Source organism: Anguilla rostrata, chromosome 15, assembly GCF_018555375.3.
Source record: "Anguilla rostrata isolate EN2019 chromosome 15, ASM1855537v3, whole genome shotgun sequence".
Taxonomy (NCBI): domain Eukaryota; kingdom Metazoa; phylum Chordata; class Actinopteri; order Anguilliformes; family Anguillidae; genus Anguilla; species Anguilla rostrata.
This window is the reverse complement of record NC_057947.1, coordinates 6,185,026-6,203,414: the sequence shown is the minus strand read 5'-3', so window position 1 is coordinate 6,203,414 and position 18,389 is coordinate 6,185,026.

The following is an 18,389-nucleotide window of genomic DNA, read 5'->3' as shown; positions in this document are numbered from 1 at the left end:
CAAATTAAATTCAAGTCACTGAAAACATGTGTCAGCTACATCCATTTGAGGGTTAATGAACCCTCTTCTCTTACATCACTTCCTGCAGTACAACCAACTTAACCTGGAGGAGATCTTAGAGTTCCTCCCCACTGTTTCGTTGCCACCCGTATCTGTCCCTGGTGCCGAAGTTCAAAAAATAGAGAGTAATGTGGGATTACAGGGCACACACCTCTCATAAACTGCAAAGTGCACTAAAATTTGGTGGCTGAATCTAGTTATGGCAGCACTGTGGCACAGAGGTCAGTTAATTAAACTTGAAATCTGTTTCGGGTGGTGGTGGGATGTGGATGGAGGATTCACTGACACAGCACACTCAAGAGCGTAAAACGGAATAGACGAAAAATATTGTACCCATTTCTACAAAATGATGCTTTACAAACGCTAAGAAATTGAGTGTTTTCCCTGATAGGCATGCCTGCTAAGAATGCATGAGGTGTGGATTTATCACTTTAAAATATGTGTATTAAACAAAAAAAATATTTTTGCTAGTATTGAATAGATAGATAGATGAATTAATGTTAATTATAAGATGGAAAGATTGATTCTGTCTTGTAGTGGACACAATAAAATAATGTCTGTAAGAACTTTCCATAAACCACTAAGCTATTTTCAGTCTATTTGGGGCATTGTGCTATTTGATGTGTGCCTTCCTTTGTCTTCTTGATATTAGTATTCACACTGAAGTCATTTCTCAATGTGTAGATGACTGATGCCCATAAATAAAGGTACCCACCCACACACGTTTCCTAAGAGACTGAAATCATCCACATTTCTGCTTCGTGTAGACGCCTCAGAGCACTCGTATCCAAAAGATTAAATTACACTTCTGCTCAAAGCAATGCAAACAATGCCATCTAATTTAACTGGTAGTTGAACCTGCTTGTTTTATACAAAGCGCGTGTAAGCTAATCTCTGCAGCGTTGTCTCGCTAAAACCTTACGAAAACACGCTGCTTCCGAATACTGAGATTGCGGGAGATTAAATTCACTCTTATATACCCGGGACTCCTGCCTCTTTTCATGTTTAACCAGGCTACGAGAGTGTGAAAACGGGCCGTTCGCTCTCCTGTGTTTCCTTAATGATTCTGCTCATGGAATGTCGAGAATAACGGCAATCAGCTGGAGCGCTTGAAGCATTTAGCGGTAGAGTTCTATGCTCGTTAGCTTCCTTGTTGGCTGTTGTCAGCTCAGGTGTGGTAATGCATTCCTATGGAAATGTCTTTGACTACAATGAGACGTGGTCCTTATTCTCTTCTAACATAGAAACTGGAGAGTATATATCTTTCCCATATAAATAACTTAATGACGATAACTTAATAGCCACAATAACATGTGGCTTTGGTCACAGGTTCGATTCCCGGGTAGGACACTGCCTTTGTACCCCTTGAGCAAGGTACTTAACCTGCATTGCCTCAGTACATACAGTGGCCAGCTGTATAAATGGGTGCGGTGTAAATGTTATGTAAAAGCTGTGTAAGTCGCTCTGGGTAAGAGCATCTGCTAAATGACTGCAATGTGATGTAATTTATATCTTATTATTTCATTGAGAAAATGCAATGTATTTTATGCTATTTAAAGTCTGGATATTTCAGACTGACAAGTCTGATTCCTTTTTAAATTGTTAAGAATTACATAAATGTATTACTAATATGTTATTATGAATAAGTCTGTGCAATTCCAACAGTTCTATGACCCGAATCTAAAACAATTTCAACTGAATCTTCTTTGAATCATTATCTTCAATGCCACTGTGCTGAGCTGAAAAATGGAAAGTACTGTTTTCTCTTTGTTGTAAACACCAGATGGTAACTATATAAGAAAGTGCTCTGCGACATTTTCGTTGAGACGCATATAACTATCCTTTGTTCATTGGGCAAGGATAAGATTACAGTATGCACCCACTTGTCCTTTGGGGCCTCCTTGTCCCAAACCTATTTCCTTCTGTCAAGTCTTTTCTTTAGCAGCACTGCTGTTCTGTTTCCTCTGTGAATCCGTTTGAGGCAGGGCATACAACCAGCCTGTCTATGGTGACAGCAATCAGATTGTATCAGGTGGCAACAGACAGAGAGATCGTACAATGGGTCCTCTGACTCAAGGGATCTGTGCAAAGCTGAGGTAAATATTACTTTTTATTCCGTTCAGGAAATAAATCAAAATTCAATTAATTAATTAAATGAAAAAAAATCCCATAACAATCATGGGGAAATTACCATTTAATTAACTGAGTTCCATTTTATCTGGCAAATTGACAGAAATAAAATGGATTTGACTCAAATCCCTTCTGAACTCATGACTCAGGATATGAGTAATGTTTTCTGACCATCCCTAACTAAAATGTAGCCAAAGATATGTTTAAATATGACCTTAATTGTTATTAACATATAAAACAAACTACATGCGCACTGTAACCAGTGCAATGTGTGTAAGAAGAGCAGCATCTTCGCTCAGCCTGCTGTGAATTTCACGGAAGTCATTTTTTAGGAACCGCCGCAATGTGTTCACACTGACCCTGATGGCGTGTTTTCCACGTGTCTGTCATGGTTCCATATTCCGTTTGCGACTCCGCGTCGTGGTTTGTGCTAATCGACGCCTTTTGGTGCTAATCGGCTACTCGGTATCCCTGTTGAGTAAACTGAGTGCTTATTTAGGGAACTGAGTGTGGTAATCTTCAGAACCGCCTGAGGGCGCTCCGAGATTCCCTGTGATTACTACTGATTGTTTGCACCTGATTGAGAGAGCTTATATACGCTCACGTGAGGTCTGTTCTTCGCTTTAGTGTCTACTTATGTTACACGAAAGCCGGTAACAGTGAAAAGCTCTCTTAGAGAAAAATGTGGTAAGGAAAATGGTATAGAATTTTGAATATAGCTTTTTGTTTTGACTAGTAGTAAGACTTCGGTCCTACTAGCCACTTAGCTTTATTCCTTATTTTCCTTAATACGCCTTTTTTGCCTTCCTCGTTACGAGGCACCTTTTCTTTTGCTTTTCTCCAGACTGCACTGCAGTCTTTACTAAAATTCTACTCTCTCCTTAGGCCTTAGTTTCGTTCTCTTGCTGAGACATTTACTTTGTTGAGATTCTCCTTTAGGAGTTGATCATTTCTTTTCGTTACCCCCTCAAGTCCCTTACTGGGACCTAGTGGTTTCCACTTTGGTGGTTAACGTAAAGAGACCCCCTTTTTGAATTCACCGTAGTTTCGTGTGGTCGTTAACACTTCCCCACCCTCAGTGTCATCATGAGATTTAAAACCTCACTCAATTTAAGAGCATTTATGCCCACTACTAAGATTTCATGGATCCTCCCCAATCTCAGTTTGAGTGTCCTGCAAAGTAGAGCGCTGAGCAATAGCTTGAACGAAGTGTAATTTCAGGATTAATGTAACTTTATAAACTCATGGTAGGCTCATTCAGCGCATGCATTTTATGTTGCCTAACAGCATGTATGGTAATCTTGCTAAATATGAATATTAAAGTCATATTGCCTGCACAGAAAATGGTCCCGTGTAAATTCAGCTCTAAAAACGTTGATTCAACTCTTAACAGGTTGCATTTGGTCTCACTCTGGAATGTGGAGCCGAGTATTACCTTTTAAGAGTTGAATTCACACTGGACATTTTACTGTGTACCTCATCTAACTGGATAACAAATATTGGGCTCCCAGAAATTAAAAATGTAATTCAATCACTAGACAATTTTTTAAAAATTGCATCAGATTTAAAAATATATAAATGATCCTTATTTCGGCAAGTAAGAAAGAAACAATCAAATGTTCCTCGGACCTAATAAATCACAGCCTGCATTGATTGCCATTTTCCTCCGAGGTGAAAGAGGGGATTAAATCAGGGAGACAACCTGGCAACCGAGAAGACGTGATGAGCCATAATCGGTAATCACAGTAGCCTAATACAACCCGGGAAAAGCTGCGATAATGGAACTTTTTAAAAGCGAAAGCTTTAAGATGCCTCGGTGAAATGAGCTCGCGGAGTACTCTCGTGCGCTTCGGTCTCCGCAGAGAAACAGAGCTGAGGTCCCACGAGGAATCGGGCGTGCATGCGAGAGTCTTCACCAGCTTGTATCAGGCCCATCTCCGGCACACTGAGAACAATTTAACTGCCACTCGAGTGGACCCTGAGGATGGGATGCGCTCTTTTTACAATGCTTGAGCTAATGTCTCCAGTCATAAATGCGCCTGCTGCGCAGGACGGGGTTTTCACGTTTAATTCGGATCTGCGTCATGCTTAGCGTTTACCCCAAATGGCTTTGTGCTGACGATGGGTTGGAACACTACAGGCCGTGGGGTGAATAATCAGTTCTGAGCGATTCCATCCAAGATTCCACCCAGCAGCTTTTCTCTGCTTTGAATGACCGCATCACACATTTTTATACTATTCTGAGCAAAAAAAAAAAAAGTGTTAATACTGACAGAAAAAAAGACATTTTATTTCACCATGATGTCACTATTTGTTTGTCCCTGATAGTTTACAATGCAGACGTTTTTATAATTGAGTATTCCCCCATTCGTATGCACATGTTTAATAGTTATAAAATCTTACCTGTTTGAAATTAGGCATATATTGTAAAGTAAATTAGCGATAAGATCTGCTGTTAAGATCGGAAAAGGTATTTCCAGGTCTGGCATTACTGACAACAATACACATTGTGCAGCTATTTACAAAGAGCTACAGAGTTACATTTGCAATGGAACAAATAGGCCAGAAATGCATATATTAAATTTCACCATAGTTCCCAAAAACCTTAAAATGAGTGAAAACAAAGCTGCTATAGCAGTCCAGGCACATGTATTTAAAATTGGTTTCAGTTTTAAATCAATAGCACAAAACTTGTGTACAAGACTGGCCTCAACGAGCATCGTGAATAAGCTGTTGTGAACTCAGAGGATAGGGTGTTTGAGCTCAGGGGGACTGGCGCACTGTGTTTCTCAGAGATGAAGACGGAAGGCTTCGGGCCCTCATTCTCGGCCAAATGCTTTTTCCTTCTGTGGACTGTCCTGACGAAGCCTGAAGGGTTGGTTGAAATGGTGATTGAAATGTCCCAAATCAAAATAAACCGTTCGAGACAGTTCATCAGCGGGCCGGTCTCTTCTCTCATTGTTGAATTCTCTTAGAAACTTTCCCTGAGCGTTATCACCTAACCTACGGAGGCAGCATAGGACAGGGCTTGAGAAACAGCTTTGGTTCCTTTTGTTTGGGCCTCATTACCCAACATTTTCCCTTTTTTGCTTTTGCACACAGTTTGGTGAGTTCATTATTCATCAAAATGAATTCTCAAAATGGCGTTTTTGAAGAACAAACCACGTTCATGTACGTGCGTTTGTAATTCAACTCGAGGAAAAAAAAGAACCGCAGCAGAATGAACTGGATGGGTTCAGTGTTCTGTTGGCTGTCTCCAGATGGTAGAGGTCCTTTTCCAGTCCACAGACAGCTCCCGGAGGCACTGCCTTTGCTAGGCGGATTTATCCAAGGGGCGGAAAACCACTTTCTGCATACAGCAACGGTGTGTGTCTGGGTTGAATCTGTGCTGCCTGCGCTGGGTCCATTTTGTGATCAATTCTGTTAAACTAAGCACTTAAGACCCAAGTAGTCATGTTGCCGTAGTAACCAGCTTCATAAATAATTATGATTGCTTATTTTATTAAAATATTCTTTTGTGGACCTATTTCTTCCACTTGAAGCAGTATAAGTGATTGAGTATTTATTAATAGGTGCGATAATAGGAGTTATGAATTTTTTTTGGATTTCTGAGGCTTGAAACTGAGTGAAGCTGGTAAACAACTTGATTTAAGGTTGCACGCAAGTCATTAAAGTTTCTCAGTATTTGATAAAATGTTCCATCCCAGTCATTCTTAAAAGTTAAGAACCCTAAAATGCTCTCAATGCAGTACCCTGCCGGTTAGAATAATCAGTTGTCCAAGATCAAACGAGGTGTAGGCAGCATATCTCCTCTCTCTGCTCTTTCGATGTCTGTCCTGGGGGATTACAGGCTCCTGCAGATGATACAAGAGAAATACAAAAGACTTCAGAACAGCTTCAGAGTCCCTCCTTTTCCCTTGAATAACCACCCAACCCCCCTCCTCCGCCGCAGCCCACGTCCCCACATCACTGTACCCAACGCATTGGAGAGCATTTAATGAGGACGCAAGTGAAACGCACGTCCTTAAAGTTTCGATGTCCTTGAAATCCATCCGCCTGCCTACTGCCTACTCCAGGGCCACCACCACAATTGCAGTTTCCATCATCATCTTTGGCATCATCACTCTCCATTAGGGTCAGAGCAAACAGTTTCTCCATCACTCCTCCACGCTTACCGGCAGGCCTAGGGGAGCGTTTCTCCTTGGTGCTCAACCTTTTCGCCAATTTGGTTTTCCTTCCATTAGTCATCTTTACTCACAAGCTTTGTTTTTTCCCCTTGACATCTCATGCATGTGCTTGTCATAAGACAAACAAACAAAAAAAAATCACAGGTTTCAAGAACAGCCGAAACGGTATAATATAGATTGAAAACAAAGAAAGACTGAGCAGACAGGCTTCTTCAGTGGAAAAAGTCATTTATAAGTCATTTATTTCCATCTGGATGCTCAGCGGAGTCGAATTGAAAATAAAGCAGATTGCTTGCTCTTTCTTTGTCCACAGCCTGCAGTTCAGTGTTTGATAGCATCAAGTCATGCATTTGTTGTTGTTTGTGAGTGTGTGTGTGTGTGAGTGCATAAGTAGGAAAGCATCATCATAAGAGAACAGGAATATGAATTATTGCTGCTACTGCCGATTTGCAAATAGTCTGTAATAAATAAATAAATAATTGACAACCTTGTTAAAAATTCATTTACAAACCAGACCTGACAATAAGACAAGGTCACGTCTGACACATCCGATTCTCACACTTCCTGTTTGATGAGACTTGTGTTAGTAGTGTCATTAAGGTTCAGGAGAAAAAGCCTGTGCGGTTGCATTAGCGTTATGGGTTAATGTTACAGCACGATGGCTGTTAGCCCACGGCTAGCAAAATAAGGCCGAGAAGTAACGAATGTGAGGCCTGTTGTTGCATGTGCATGCATGAATGCTCCAATGTCAAACAAAACCTTTTCAGATTTAAAGGATGACTGGCATTTCAAAACATTTACGTAGCATCCGCCTTGCGTATTAAAAGATCAAGTCAATAAAAGATATTTTTGCGGAAGTTAAATGTCAAATATTCTAAAATAAATGGTGCACTATTTTTAACCGCTGTTGTTTCAGAAAAGCTCTTAAAGTTCACTAAGCCTTTCTTTTTGCTCTGTCTTTCTTATTTTTCTGCATGTCTTCATGAAGTCAGTGGAAAAGCCTGCTTTGGGGAGAAGACAGGGAGAGAAAAGAAGAAGGAAGGAGAACAGGAGCTGGTGTGGTGGGGGTTATTCTAAACGCTGACTGGAAGGCGAGGCACAAAGAGCTTATGCACTGCAGTTAGTAACTTTTCATCCCTCCCTTCGTTCAACAGAAAGAACAGAATTACTCTTTTCTGTTGGCAATTACTCTTTTCTCCATCCAGCCTCATTATCTCAAACAGGTCTGTCCTTTTCACAAAAGGTAAGTGCACCCTTATATTGCGGCCTGACCTTAATATGTGGCCCACTGCTGTACACACAGTAGGAATGATTATGCAACCTGGTGTGAACCCAGAGCATGGTGCTCAGTCTCTGACCTGTGAAAGCTTTACGGTCCTTGAGCAAATGTGAGAAAATGTGACAATTTGCAGTTGACCTCATTGAATCTCCCAAATTGCTTGTATGCTGTTGACACTGGAACATCTTGAACAGTTTGGTGTCTGAAATGAACTTCCACGGGTTCTCCAAGCTTATGAAAAATGAAAAATTCCTGGTACGAGTGTAAGTGATTAATTAGTGTGGCAAATTATTTTGATTTCAAAGCATGCGCAGCACTCAAAATGTATCTTAGGAGAGGGATCAGGTTTCCTCAGCAATGAACTACCAGATTTTCGCATTTTCAAATTCTGAAAGATTTTGATGTGATTCTATATGGACATGCTTACCTCTTCTTCCTGTATTCTCACGCTAACTTTCACTTTTGGTCTGCTTTGGAGACACCTCATTTAATCCTCAGCTTGTAGCCTACCTACAGTGAAAGCAGTTTGGCGTAAGCATAGCTAGATCTCTCCTCTCTCTCCCTCTCCTCTCTAACTGATGCATGATGAGAATCCGTGATCTTTGATTCCCACCTTGTGATGTCAGCATGAGTTGTCCTAATGAGAGAGAGAGGTAGAAAGACTCAGGGAAGAGGGATGAGACATCCCCAGTAACTTCCCCAACACACGACTATGAGGTTAACCCACTCAGCATCTGGCTGGACTGAGCCCTGTATGAGTAACTTATATTAGGTGACTGCAGTGGTGTCTCTGGTATGAAATATGTCCAAAAATGATAGGCACAATTGATTTACAGTTGAGTACCACTGAGCCATCCTCACACGGACAGGTGTAGTACAGGTAACCCTCCCTGTTTCGGCAAACTCGCCTGCTTTTAATCTGAAGGAAAAGCCGCCTCCTCCCACAGCTGCATCCGAGCCCCAAAAGGTCACTTGTTATTCGTTACCGGGGCAGCGATTCACTCTTTCATAACAAAGAGGCGGTTGCCATTTTGAAGTGGCTTTGTTTACTGCCACTCCGTGGCGCTGTTTTACTTGTGTCTCTTCTCCCTGAGAACGGCGAAGAGCCGGCGCACCGGCGAGTCGGCGAGAGTCCTCCCGTCGCGTAAATAAACGAGTCCCTTTCTCCGGGGCCACGCCAGAGTCCGCCCAGCTTTGAACTCCCGTCACGGCGCGGAGCAGAGACCGTTCGGATGACGCTAAAGCGACGAGAGGGACTTCGCTTCTCCTCGCGAAAGCGTATCGACCTCCCCCCCCCGCCCCCCCCACGCCATCGCGCCCGTGCGCTCGGGGAAAAGATGAGCGGCGTATTCTGAGAGCCCATGTTTGCCCGTGAAGCTCCGGCGAGGTCACTGCCGCGGCTGATTTGCTGTTCTGCGTCTCCTCGGCGCTGATTGCATCCGCGATGCGTGGTACCGAGGGGCCCTGCAGCAGGTGCACGCAGCGCTTAAAATTCAGATGAAAGTACCCGGCGTAAGGACGGGAGAGCGTGAAAGCTCCGCTGCCTATCGGCGAATGGCAGGTACTGAGGGATACGGTGGCTTTTTGTCACGCCTTCAATGGCCTTTCTTATCTTTAACACCAAAAAATTGGATTAACGGATTGGTTTATTTTGTGACAAAAATAAGCCGCTGACAGCTTTTTTTATGTATATCTACCTGTGTGCCCTGATAATGATACTAAATTTTTAAAAAGGACAGAAAAGATCTCACTTCACATTGACTGTTATGATGTGAATAAAATCGTGGAGCACTGAGACCGATTTCTACGCCGTGCAGTGATTTTTACGCTCGTACAGCTTGATGGACTGACGCTTACCATGTTCCCTCACCACGGAATGTGGCTGCTTTACTTTTTTGCTGCTGTTGGAATTGTTGGCGTGGCGTTAAGAGATGTTATCTGGCAGAGGCCGTTACACTGTAGGTGTAATGGAATGCTTGACCGGACTCGCGTGTTGCAGGTGCTTTTTCTCTCGTGCGTATTTAGCTTAGATACGCTCACACGTCGCACATGTAACCAGTTATCTGAACAAGACGTTTGTAAACAGGCAGGTAGATGAGCTGATGAAATGCAGGGTATCAGAGAGGCCTAATTAAGGCTGTCTGTCACCGGAGAAGGCCATTGTCAACACCGCTAATTCCCCTTACTGCAGTACCGGACAGCTGGTTCTCTGGGTGACAGAGGCAAGCAGTCAGTTTGATCCCTGTCACCGCTCACAGAATAAAGATGAGCGCTATAAAGCGCAGCGCATCTCTCAGTTGATCTCGCAGAGCCGTGTCAGAATATCTGATAGACCTCATTCAAGCCTCTCTCTCTTCATTGGCTGCCTCCAGGTGGCACGCAGTTGACAAGCTGGGCCATGCTGAGATGGAGGACGAGTCGATGCAAAGTGTAAACCTCGGGGCCCTTCCACAGTTCTTAACTTTTAAAGTCTTATTTCTATTATTTCTTGCGAAATAAGACCAATATAATGCTGATGAGGAGAGACAACTCACTTTAGGATTTGCCTGCGGGGTAGTACATTTTCACTTGTCAAGTAAACAATAACTTCAGACATGCTAATATTTTGTACAAAAGAGAAAGGAATAATACTTCTTTAGAGATGAGTCTCAATACTAGACTTAAACGCCTGTTAAGACAGACCCTTTGTGCAGTCCCCCTTGTGACCGCAGTCCTGCTCTTGGTCTTCATTAATGTGTCAGGGGGTCTTTCATAACCTCCTCTTTACCCGGGACATCCTGACCGACTCCGTGCTAGCCCTCTGCGCCTGTGCTCCCCTGCCTCACTTCCTGGTTCATTTATATTTCTCTCTATCGTGGCTCCTCCGTCTAATGGCGTCCCCTGTTTCCTCCTGCTATTGCGCAACCCTATTATGGTTTATTCAGTAACTGTAGCTGTGATGTATTAGCCAGAAACATTGCATTCACCTGAATTTCTGGATTTTTGGAGAATACTGCATATAGTCACAGAATGGCCACGCCATTTCAGAGATCTGGTCTTCAAGAAGCCCAAATTCATATTAGGCCATGAATAGTACTTATAGAATTAAAAGGGGAAGTAAAGGTAGAAAAGGTAGGACTATTGACTTCAGCAAAAACGTTTATCTCAAATGGCCATTCTAGTGTTAACCGTGGTTGCCAGTCCTGCAAGGTGGAAAATAATAGACTGTAACCTCACAGCACAGCATGTATCTCCAATCCACACCTCAGCTGGTGGAGTGCAGTGAACATATAAGCAGCCTCTGGTGTGTGAAAGTGATTTTCATTCATTCATTCATTCATTGATATTTTCTCCCTGTATCATCCTCCCAGTTTGATTGACACCTGTCCTCACCCAATGGTGTTCAGGGTTTCAGGTTCGGGGTTTGGGGAGCCCTAGCAGGTTTGTTCACAGTGGTTCTCCACAGAAGCGAAAGGCGCGCGTTGATGGCCTGTCACGCTGAAGACGGTGCCCGCTCAGGGGTGGCTGTCACCGCGTGACACGGAGGTAATGAGCCACAGGGTGGTTAGAGCCCCCGCGCTCTGAGGCTCCTCGTCAGCTCCGCTGTTACGCCCCGCTGCAATTTGTCCCTTGTCATGTCACATACTGCTGGGGCTTAAATGTCTGTGCTTTTCATTCTGAAGGTAAAGCTTTACAAAATCTTCTCTCTCAGTTCTCGCAATTCAATTCGGTCCACGCTAACTTCTGAATGAGAAGGCTGAAGGCTGTAGGCTGTTTTAATTTTGATTCCCAGGTAAGTTCTGAACAGTTTTTTTTATACTGTCCTAATTGGGGACAGATACTGCTCATTAATTTAACCAGGTCGATTAATTCTCTTTTGTTGGGGTGACTTGGGGAATGAAATAGGGTTTTAATGCAAGGGATTGTGTAAGCCAGTCAGACGAGGGGTCATGAGGAGGGTAGAGAGAGTCATGTTTGATAATTTGACCAGGGCACCAGGGTTACCACCCCTATTCAAAAAGTGACGTCCTCAATGACTACAGTGAGTCTCATCCAAAAGACAGCACTTTCATGAGCACAAGGCCTCAGACACTGCACAGAGGCATTACATTCACCACTTCAGCTGGAGGAAAGAGCGCCCCCTGCTGACTCCAAAACACTCCTTCCAGCAGCAACTCCGTTTTCTCAGGAGGCCTCCAATTCAAGTGCTAACCAAGTGCACACCTGCGTAGCTTCAGCACTTTGACCTGATGAGCGCACGGGCTAGCATTTTTAGATGGCTGGGGCCTCAGTAATAGATGTGGGGTCAGGTGAAATTGGGGAGCACCTGAGACACAAGGACATCCGTATCCTCTCGTGTCCCGGCAGGGTCCACACTAAAAACAGTCCTTGCGTCGATTTACAACAAAAAACGGGTTTGCTGACACTGGTCCCGTCCATTTTAATTGTGCTGAAAAGATAGTGCCCCTCTAGCCTGACCCAGATATTCTATAAGGAAAGCTCTCCTTCCCGAGACCCGCAGTTAATTTATTTGAATTTCATAGTGTCCCCGTCTCGCGGCTCAGGGAGAAACGGGCGTTCCATCCATCTCGCAGGAACACCGTCCCCCGGGGCGCTTCCTGCGAGAATGCATTACCTCTTTCCTGGCTGGCACTGCTTCGCAAACTGACACGCCAGTGACCGCGTTCAGCAGTGTACTGTTATTTCTTGTTCCTTCGCTGAATTACATATGTATTTTTTTTTCTGATATCCTGAAGGCAACTCTTACTTCTTATAAACAGTTTTCGCAGCAAAGCTGTAGTCCTGGTATTTTATTCGGACTGCAAAAATGAAAGTGTGTTGTGATATCATTACTCAGGGACCGAGGGTGAGATCTATCATTTGTCTTTAACTTTGACTCAGAAGTAAACACAAGAGGTACACTTTTTATTCACAATTATTGCTTTTATTAATAGGCTAAATTAAGGACATACGTGATAAGCTCTAACATTTAGACACAAGGATTTGAAAATCAATTCCTGGAAGTCTGTGTAGACTATGCATATAAATGATGCTTTTTTGTGTGAATATGTATAAACTAGATGTTGCTTTATGCTTGGAACATATCCGAAAACAACTAAATTCAATAAACAAGTGTGAATGTACAGTACACAGTAAAGTAGGTGCAACAGCCCTCCATGACCTGAGTTCATGAGATCACAGCATTCTTGTTGGTGTTTTGAGGTTTGTCTTTAGATCACGTTGGAAAGGACAACATAACATGTTACATAACATTCAATTTTACATAACGCATGATGTCATTTGACTTTAGGTCAACCTTCTGACCACAATTCCTACACCAATATTTGTTTGAATAAAAAAAAATTGTGGTTATAAATGACACCGTGCAAGTTCTAGGACTATTCGTGTTTTACACTAGTGCGACACACTAAAAGGTTAACTTCAGTTAAACCTGAGCCAGGTTGTGGTCCTGGTAATGTATTCAATAAAAAAAGCATTACTTTCTCATTTCCTGTGCAAAATTGCTTCCACGATTGTTTTCTTGCCTGTGCACGGCTGCTGGTTTTATAAAAGGAAAAACAGACTATATTTTTTTAATTAGGAAAAAGGCAAGGCAATTAAGGGAGCAAACAGAATGGATGATGAACACAAACGTGAGATAAATTATGAAGGTGTTCTGGAATAATAAAGCAGCTGTGAATAGCATTCATCGATTGTATTTCACTGCTAATAAACAAATAAAAATAAATGTTTTCAAGCTTGTTATCCAGCCAACTAAAGTGCCAGAGTATGAATGCATTACTTTTATGGTGAGATTCTTTCGCACTCACTACAGCTGATTATTTATGCCTCTTTACCAAATAATAACAAGTAATTAGACACTGACTCAAGCTAACTAGCCTAATCTTATAGGCAGTACACTTTTGTATGAATATAAGCATGCTAAGTGTAGCCGCAGGAAAACCTCCAAGACCAAGTATGGTGACCTCTGCATCCTTACAAGGTCAGTTAGGGGTCATGTTGGGTACAAAGTGTGACAGCATGCCATATTCAATGGGACTCGTCTGTACTTAGTGCTTTCCCCTCATGACCACCCCTCCCCCTTAACATTATTTCACGTCATTGTTTCCATTTTCAGAGACAGGCACAAGTGTACAGGGGCCATTTTTGAGACATTGACTGATACTTTATTTTTGCGGTGTGCGCCTGTCCCATCATCCCTGAATCACACTGGACCGTGACCGCCTGCCACAATGGCGGGGGTCTGCTGGGACCGCTGGTGAAGCTGGAGTCATACAGCGGATATGAGTTCTGTGCAGCGTGCGCTGAATCGTTAATCGTGAGTCTGTAAGCGATGGGCGCTGTCTGTTGTCCAGGTGGCGCCCGACGCTCGGGGTGAACCCGTACGCGCGCGTCATCCGTGTGCTCGACAGTGCAGCTCTCCAACGACGTCGCGACACGCGGCTTCATCTCAGACCGACCGTAAAACGTCTTCACGGCGGAAAGCACTGCAGTGCAAAACGCATCGGACCGGAGGATTACGAGCGAGCATGGGAAGGGAGGTCCGCTGCCTTCATGAGAGAGCCTTTTACTATTATTATTTTTTGACCGTTCACGTTTATTGGCAATCGATTTCGGTGCTTTGAAGGAATCCCGGCTGAAAAGCTTAAGGGGCGTTTATTTTCTCTCTCAATCTTCCAGGATGCCTTCTCCGAGCCCGTAACTGCCAAAGACGGGCTCCGTATGTGACGCGCTCGCTCAGCCTCTCCACTGTTTGCGAAAGACGTGGTGTTGGTGATGGAGGTGCAATACAACTGTGCGCTCATTAGCCATAGCGGGTTTAAGGAGACTGTCAAGAGTGAAATACATAACAGGGAAAAGTGGGGAAGGGTATAGTTGAATGCAGTATTAGAAAATAAAGATGTTGCTTGCTAACGAGTGAGCATTTTAGAGTGGAACCGTGAACGTGCAGATTACGGAGAGGAACTTTTTGGGTGTCGCAGAAGAGTCTGTGTGCTCTGAACCTGTCGACGGACTGTACTTTCAGTTGTTTAGTGTCCATGTAGAGCAGTGGTAACCAACCCTGTTCCTCGAGATCTACCTTCCTGTAGGTTTTCCCTAACAAAGCACACCTCATTCAACAGCTTAAAGACCTGCATTCAGCTGCTAATTAGTACAGTCAGGTGTGCTAAATTAGGGTTGAAATGAAAACCTACAGGATGGTAGATCTCCAGGAACAGGGTTGTTTACCACTGATGTAGAGCTATAGAAAAAATATGCCCAGGGGCTGAATATGTATCATAATGAATGTGTCCCACAGTGGTCAGAGAGCTAGTTTTAGGTAAGAAGTGGGGGGAATAGAGAATGGCCATCTTTCGCCGCTCTCTTCGAAAAGGAAAAAACTGTCAGACGGTAAACCGATGATGAAAGCAGCACTTGGGGAGCGCGTGTCGGAGGCGGCCGCCCGCGCCAGCGAGGGAAAGCGCTTCATTAGGGCCGGATCCGAGATGAAAGAGAGCGTGCTGTCAGCCGACTCCTGTGAACTCCGAGATGAAAGGCTCGGGCCGAAGACGTTTCCGCCAAAGGCCCCGGGTCACAGGTGGGTCCCTCCCCCCCTGCCCGGAGGAGCGGCGCGGCTCGGCCGAAAGCCAGCGACGCAGGACCGCTGGCCCCCTTCTTCATCTCCACCTCTGGAATGTAAATGTGTGCGGAGGAGAGCCAGGGCGCGCCATTCCAGACTCCATTTTGGCCTGTCTTTACCACTTCAATCTCTCCTCTGGCGCTCTTCAAGGGACCCCTACCCGATCCGGGTTCGAAGCGGACGACCTTCCAACGGCCTTGGGCGTTGAACATTTAAAGGCCTGACTGAAAAGCCCAGCCGACTGGCCTGTTTATGCCGTGGGCCGCGGCAGCATCCTGCAAAGGGCACGCATTCAAACCCCGGGAATGTTCTGGAAAGAAGAAGCCGGAAGAACACAGGGCAACAAAACAAGGAAAGACTGTGTGAGACCTATTCAGTACACACATATGCTCACAGAGAGATGTGTGTGTGTGCATGAGTGTCTGTGTGTGTATGTGGGGGGGATGCTGGGTGCGAGTGATTGTCACTTGAATGTAAGGAGCATACCCCAGTCCCAGATGCATGTGTGAGTGTGTGTGTGTGTGTGTGTCTGCATGACCATATGCTTGTGTATGTGCTTATTTACACATGTGTACATTAGTATGTGTATGCATGCTGTCTAAATGAGTCAGCATGTGTGATAAACAGTATATACGCACACACAGTATATATGTATTTAGTATTTGTGTGTGCATGCATGAATCGACGTGTGTGTATGTGCGTACATGTATATTTCAGTGAGTAGGTGTATGACTCAGTATGCCTGAGCAGATGCACATGTACACACATTTGTGCATGTGCCTGCACATGTGCTTGCGCTTATGTCTGTGTAGGCATTTGTTTTTGATGGCATTATTCCCTTTGGTGCCCAGAGCACAGTCAGTTTTATCAATACAGTGTCATCAGGTGAAGACACATCATAATAATTGGAAAGCACTCAAAACTCATTGATCTTGAGAGGAATTTTATGTTTTCTTCTGTTCTCATAAAAGGTCTATTCGGTGTCCGTTCAAAGCATGAATCAGGCATTACTGTGCTTTCATTCCCCAAAACCTCTCCCAGGGTCGTTGAAGATAAATAACCTATTTTTTGATAATCCGGCCTTCAGAGCAGTGTAAGGGAAAATATTGCTTTAACTCTGTTCTGTATCATTATAGTAGGTACAATGAATTATTGCAACAATAAAGGTTGCTATTTGTTTCCGACGAGAAGATTTGGTCAGTGTGTGGTCCTATATATTTACTTTTAGAGGACAAAAGATAAAGTACATAATAGCCATAATCAGGATCCAAAGTTACACTAGAAACAAATCCGGTAGCTGGCTATTGTGGAGGGAGGATTTAGTGGGCAAAGAATCATGACTAGGTGAAGGAAGGAATAATCCCTTCTGATCCTTCCTCATGCAAAGTTCTCTGTCTGATAGCACAGCATTGCCCACGCGTTGTCAACTGCAAGTTTGTCCCGTGGTACGGCTTGGTGTTCTGTAGGGGGTGATCTGTGGACATGTCGGTGCAGACTGTGTGGTTTTGCCTTGTGTGTGTGTGTGTGTGTCTGTGTGTGTGCGTGTTGGGCAGGCAATGTTGGGGTACTGATTCTTCCTGGGATACTGCTATAACTGCTACTGCTCTGAACTGAAGTGTAAATAACAACCTCACACTCCCTGTTAATTCCCTTAGAGGTAGAGACAATTATCACATTGAGTCGGAATGGGGTGGAACAGCACTGTTTTTAATGTTATGGTTCGCACGCTTTTGAGGACTTTCAGGAGCAGAAGCATTTCTTTCCGGTCTGCAGCCTGCAGCCTCTCCCCAAGCTCTGGGCCTCATACCAGCATATTAAAACTGCTCTTACAACCAGCCTTCACTGGGACTCCAGGCTGAAAAATCAAAGTTTTCAAAATGGCTTTGTATTCACACATAAGGCACCCGTGACTGCTGCTTGCTCGTAGGATATGATGTGCAACATGAACTAAGGTGTTAAGCCGATGTTTTCCAACTCTGTTCCTGGAGATCGACTATACTGTCCTGTAGGGTTTCACTCCAACCCTAACAAAGCAAAGCACACCTCAATCAACAGCTAGAGATCTCCTTGAGCTGCTAATTAGCAGTATCAGGTGTGCCAAACTATGGTTTTAATGAAAACCTACAGGATAATGAATTTCCAGGGACGGGGTTGGGAGCCACTGTGTTAAACCAAGGAACAGGACTGCGTCCTTCCCGACCACGCCCATGACAGCGCAGTGAATGTGTGACTGAACGCGCTCGATGCGTGCTGTGGGTGTCAGCACGCCAGCTAGCAGCCGCATTCTTGGATCCGTACAGCAGACGAGAGCTCGTTAAAGAAATGACACTCATTCCGGTGCTGCTGCGTGCGCTGTGACGGCACATCACAGTCCATATGGCCTGCAGCTTTTAGTCTCATGTGATTCTGCTTATTGTTTCTATGGCTCCAGGCGTATTTTAAATTGCTCTGGCCATATTTTTGATACAGATGCTTGAACAATGTGCATCTACGTAACACCAATGATATAATAAAATATTCCTGCAAAGTCTGTCGTGTAAGCACGGTAACATGAGTCACATTTATGTTTTTGTTTTTTTTGTCAATAATTTTGTTCTAATTAGATCTGCTCTGCCAATTAAACGAGGTTACGCTTTTTAATACGTGTTTGTATCATATGTTGTGCCCTGTAAGCCATGTGGTCTATTTGTCATTTCTTTGGGAGCACAACCATGACTGGATCACAGGGTCTGTTTGGCTGATGCACTGTGATAAGTCACAGGCAGTATCTCCTCCTGGGGTGCTGCTGCTGCTGGTTCTGGTCCAGGTAGAGCTGTGTATCCATTCTGACAGGGGGAAAACCCTCTGCCCAGCACAGAACACAGAAAGTGTGATTATCACTGATTTATCTTTTATTGTTTTTATCTTTGTGTGTCCTATTCAGACACACAATCTAAGAAACAACAAGCTCTCTCATACACAGTGTATACACCCGGTCATCTGCTTTCTCACACCTACCAACAATTTTTCATACTCCATGAATCAAATGTCAGGATATCTTATTTGTTCCATGAGGATATATTGCTGACTTTGCTTGTTTATGAATCAAACATGCAAAATTAGCATTCATATT